The sequence below is a fragment of the Psammomys obesus genome, unplaced genomic scaffold (genome assembly GCF_907164565.1).
Source record: "Psammomys obesus unplaced genomic scaffold, mPsaObe1.curated_primary_1811, whole genome shotgun sequence".
Taxonomy (NCBI): domain Eukaryota; kingdom Metazoa; phylum Chordata; class Mammalia; order Rodentia; family Muridae; genus Psammomys; species Psammomys obesus.
The window spans coordinates 3103312-3109311 of record NW_026596244.1 but is presented as its reverse complement, the minus strand read 5'-3'; positions in this window follow the sequence as shown (position 1 = coordinate 3109311).

The window sequence follows — 6000 nt, the reverse complement described above, 5'->3', positions numbered from 1 at the left end:
AGATGGAAGGAGAGGAGGACACCCCTTCTCAGTGGACTCGGAAGGGGACAGGGAGGAGATGAGGGAAGGAGGGGAGGATTGGGAGGGAAAGAGGGAGAGGGCTACAGCTGGGAAACAAGTGAATGAATAAAATTATTTAAAAATAAAAAATATTTAAAAAAAGAAAAAAAAAAAGAATGTTCCCCAGTTCACTAGCATCCACACACTTATAGACACTTGAATTTTGATGAAGAAGCCAAAACAATAGAAAAAGAAAGCATCTTCAACAAATGTTGCTGGGCTAACTGGATGTCTGTCTGTAGAAGAATGCAAATATATTGATATTTAATCACCCTGTACAAAACTCAAGCCCAAGTGGATCAAAGACCTCTACATAAAGCCAGATACACTTAATTTGATAGAAGAGAAAACGAGGAATAGCTTTGAATTCATTGACACAGGAGAAAACACCCTAAACAGCACATCAACAGCTCAGACTGTAATTAAACGAGACCTCATGAAACTGAAAAGCTTCATTAAGGTAAAAGGTAACATCAAAAGGATAAAAACACAGCCAGCATAATGGGAAAAGATTTTCAATAACTCCACATATAACAAACGGCTGATATCCAAAATATATAAAGAACTTAATAACCTAGGCACCAACAAACCAATAACCCAGTTAAGAAATGGGGTAAAGATGTAATCAGAGAATTCTCAACAGAAGGATCTTTTATGGCTGAGAAACACTTAAAGAAATGTTCAAGATCCTTAGTCATCAGGGAAACACAAAGCAAAACTACTCTGAGATTCCATCTTACACCTGTCAGAATAGCTAAGATTAAATGGATTTTTTTTTTTTACGTTACTCCTAATCTATGTTTGGTGAAACAATATGCTTGCCATTATTGAGGTTACTTAATTAAGATTTTATAAATGTGTATGTAATTTCTATGTAAAATAATGTGTTTCATCATGACATTTTCATGATAAGTGCTTTCTCTTTGAAAGAAAAATAATAATCAATCAGAAGATACAGATATTTTATGAAGAAGTTTACTTAGCAACAGAAAGCACGTATCAGAAGAGAGACTGGAGTGTGGCCTTCAAGCAGAGAAATAGCTCAGTGAGACTCTATTATGGATTTAAAAAAAAGTTTTTATGAATATTTATGAGAATTGTGACATACTCATTCTGTAATGTGACACTTTTTATTTCTAAAATGAACAGTGTCCCATTTCTCCATGTTAGGATGCTTCTTTCACTAGAAAAGTCCGTGGGGCTGGTGATCCAACACAATGTAAGTGGTAGTAAGTTTAAAGGTGTACATCCTTCTACAGTGCACACAGAGGAAAATATCCCAGTGCCATAGTTTCTAGTGATTCAGGAATAATATGTGAGCAGTTTCAAGAAAGATAACCAGACAAGAGTTGGGAATCTTAATGTTTTTAGATGATTATGTTTCTTGTTCACAGTATTACTGATTACATGTTTCAAAGTTTTTTCCTTGAATAAATCTACTAAAATAAATTTAAACTAAGAAAAATACAAATACTCAGAATCTGTTTTAGAGAATCTTAGCTTTATGATTATATTATATACTACATAATTTTAATTGTTTTATTTTATTATATTATGTATAGTGTGCTATTAGGTTACTCAGGAAACCAAAAGATTGCAGGATCTAATAAACTTAACAAACGCCATGTTAAACAAAATTGAGCAGAGCACTATCTTACTAAAAGGCAAGTGAAATAAAGCCTGACACTTCCCTTCCCTACTCTTTTTGTTAATTATGAAACAGGACATTTCTAGTGCACCTTCAAGGTTATAATAATTAATCAGGTTCATTGTGGTGTTTTCATATGTTTATATTATATTTTCAACGCCTTTCTCACTGACTTCATAGTTCCCTTCTGCTGCCTTCTTACTAGTTTTAATCTTTTCCTCAAATAGCTTTTGTTTGTGCTTTGATATCACATGTATTCCATTACTCTCCTCTTCCCCTTCTCCTTATTCATTTAAGAAGTCTTCCTCCACTCTCTTGGTTTTCTTTCTTGTTTCAAATTAAGGAAATTTGGAAATATTACAAGCACCCAGAGCAGCATTGTCCAAAATGTATTTGTTATTTTCATGTGTCAAATGAAGAGATTTCCTCATGATTTCTGCATACAAATTAAGTTGGCTAATATTATAGTTTTCTTATATTTGATATAAAATCTTGTTAAAGAATACCCCCAGCAATAAAAAACAAGGATATCATGAAATTTGTAGGTAAATGGTGAGAACTGGAAAAGATCATCCTGAGTGAGGTATCCCAGAAGCAGAAAGACACACAGGTTACATATTCACTCATAAGTAGATATTAGACGTATAATATAGGATAAACATATTAAAATCTGTAAACCTAAGGAAGCTAATCAAGAAGGAGGACTCTGGCTAAGATGCTCAATCCCCATTCAGAAAGGCAAAAACGATGGACATCAGAGGAGGGAGAAAACAGGGAAGAGGACAGGAGTCTACCACAGAGGGCCTCTACCCTCTAGGGTATCTACCTCTAGGGTATCTAGGCAGGTGCTGAGATTCATAGCCAAACTTTGGGCAGAGTGCAGGGAATCTTATGAAAGAAGTGGGAGACAGTAAGACCTGGAGAGGACAGGAGCTCCAAAAGAAGAGCAACAGATCCAAAAAGTTTGGATACAGGGGTCTTTTCTGAGACTGATACTACAGCCAAGGCCCACTCATGGAGTTGGCCTGGAACCCCTGCACAGATGTAGCCCTTTGCATTTCAGTGTCCAGGTAGGTTCCATAGTAATGGGAACAGGGAATGTCTCTGACAGGAACTGATTGGCCTGCAATTTGATCACTTCCCCCTGAGGGGGAAGCTGCCTTACCAGGCCACAGAGAAAGACAATGCAACTACTTCTAAAAGACTAGGATCAGAGGGAAGGGGAAGAGGACCTCCCTTATCAGTGGACTGGGGGAGGGGCACAGGTGGAGAAGAGGGAGGGAAGGTGGGATTGGGAAAGGATCAGGGAGGTGGTTATAGGGGAGATACAAAGTGAATAAACTGTAATTAATAAAAATAAAAAAGAACACCCGTATACACACAACAGTAACGAAAACACTAAAATTATGTTTCTTGCTCCTTTGATTATAAGGTATTCTTGTCAGTAGTCTATTTCCCCAGTAAGATGTCTCTTTGCATATCCATGTGACCCTTTCTTAAGTTCTAAAGGATAAAAAACATTTTTATCTAAATTTTATAACTAGGCCTACATATTTATTAAAGCTGTATATAGCTTCATTTGTTTATTGTATGCAGAGAATAGATAGTATTTCAAAAGAAGAAATGGAATAAAACTTCTCTGAATTTGTAGTCTAGTAGAGGAGAATCACCATCATTATTTAAGAACCACAGAAGCTGAACAAAAGGTTTCAAAAATTTAAAACATTAACATGCCGGTTGGCCCCTTTGAAGAAACTATTATTCGGAACTGAGCATTTTCTGAAAGCACAGACATTTCCTGAATGACTTACGGAAGTTAATGTACGATTCAAGACCTGGAAAATAAAAGGCACAGGCTAAGAAGTAGTGGTACAAATATGTAAAGAGGAACCAAAGTGAAAAGCAGTAGTAAAAAGTAGGTAAGATGCTGGGGAGTGGAGATGATGCGGATTTGGTATGACTATGAAATGACTATTGTATGAGATTTTTCACCTGGAGACTGTTGAATTAAAATTATGTACATTTCCTTATTGTACTACTATAACAATATATTACCCATTTAGTAATATATGATTTAAATGAATGTACTATGCATCAATATATTTGTTGTATATCTTGGGAGTAGCATTATGCCCAGGACTTCTTACTGTGGCACCTGAGAATATTGTGTCTTTAGAGTTTATTTCTGTGAAGAAACACCATGACCATGACAATTCTTATAAAGAAAAGCATTTAATTGGGGCTGACTCACAGTTCAGAGGTTTAGTCCATTATCATTATGTCAGGAAGCATGGCAGCATCGAGGCAGACACAGTGCTGGAGAAGGACTTGAGAGTTTTACATCTGGCAGGCATCAGAAAGAGAACTGTGAGGCACTTGGACTGGTTTGAGGTTTCGAGATCTTTAAATCCACCCTTTAGCTACTTACTTCCTCCAAGAGAGTCACACCCATGCTAAACAAGGCCACATCAACTAATAGTATCACTATCTCTGAGCCTGTGGGGGCCATTTTTATGCAAACTACCACAATGTGGAAGTCAGTGGATAAGGATGAACATGTGAGAGAGAATAAGAGAAACAGAGGTCTTTTCATCAGGAACCCAGCCTGCTCTCACCTAACTAGTTCTACAGAAGCTCCTGGAGGCTCTCCTTTCATGATCTAACTACCCTTGCAATTATTTTTTCAGCACTCGTGCAGGGCAGATTAAATTCCTGTCTTCAATTTCAAGAAAATATTCAAACTATAACATGAAGTATTTAATGTCATATTAGATAGTGTTGCTTGGAATACACCAAAGGCTTATCAGAAGAGTAGAACTAGCTTCTTGATTGCCAGTGTGAAGGTTATAAATGAATTCAAAGCTAGCAACAAGAAATAATGAAGTTTCCTCTGATGACAGGAAAATGTGTTAAAATTACGGAACATTTTTATTTAAGGAAATTAAAAGCATGAGAAAGCAAGCAAATATAAGTCATTCAAGGGAAGTTTCTATTTTTGAAAGCTATTAAATTTCAGTTTTGTATATATTGAACATGTGATGTTGTCTCGGCCCTCAAGTCCAGCTTGGCATTAAGTTTGAAATTCAGCCAGTAAGAGCTACCATCCAGAACCAATGCATGAACGTGCTATTGGAAATTGTGGAAGTAGATTAACCCTGGAACACTGCCTTGAAATAAAATTAGGAAAAGCCAGTGATAGCATTAAAGAGTAACTTTCTCATGCTTGATTAAATGAAGAACTTCCCTAAAGGAGAAAAATAGTAAGTAAATCTTCAAAAGGAAAGAAAGGGATAAAAAGGCAGGTAAGTACTGTGAGATGTATTACTTGAGGATTAGAATTAACAGGATATCTTATGGGGAGAAAACAGACAACAATATTCTCAAATGAAAAAGTTATGATCAGGCTTAAAACTGAAACTGAAGAAACTAAAATTAATTGAGTGACAAAAGCAATCAAAAAGCCCCATTGGTTATGTGGCCAATATAATCTAGGGACTCAAGGGAAAACCAAATACTACTGTTCTGATAAATGGACAGAGCCATAAAATGACTCCTAATGTCATTCTTCTATACTCATAAATAAGTCTCATAAATAAGCCATCATAAGAGAATCTCCCTTCTGCAGTAGATGAGAAGAACTAGAAAGACCCATAGTCAGACAATACACGGAGAACAAGAGAGTAAGGAACACTAAGTCCTCAATAAGATGTCTCCTCTCTGGGTTCATGGAGCCCTGTGGAAGAAGGAACAGAAAGACTGTAAAACCCAGAGAGAATGGAGGACACTAAGGAAACAAGACCATCTAAGTGCAGCAGGATTGACACTCCTATGAACTCACAATGACTGTGAGAACATGTTTGGGGCATGCAAGAGTCTGTGCCAGTTGGGTCTGTACACTGAGAGAAGACAGACACAAACCTCTTCCATAATCTGGATATATGTGTGATGGATAACCATTCAGAAATGAAAAATCAGTTTTCTCCTATGGAATCTCATTGGAGTTACAATCCAATCTTAAGGGCAGTCCCCATGGCCAATACTACATAACCAACACAACTTTTTGTGATTATTGGAGGTTCTTTTTGTCTTATAAAGTATTGATAGGGCATTCCTTCTTTTTGTTGATTAAAATCTTATAAGTCCTTTGCTTTTATAATATGGTTCTGGTTTCATTTTTTTTTTAATTTTTTATTACAGTTTATTCACTCTGTATCCCAACTGTAGCTTCCTCCCTTTTCTCCTCTCATGTCCCTTTCTCAGTCCACTGATAGGGGAGGTCCTCCTCCCCTTCC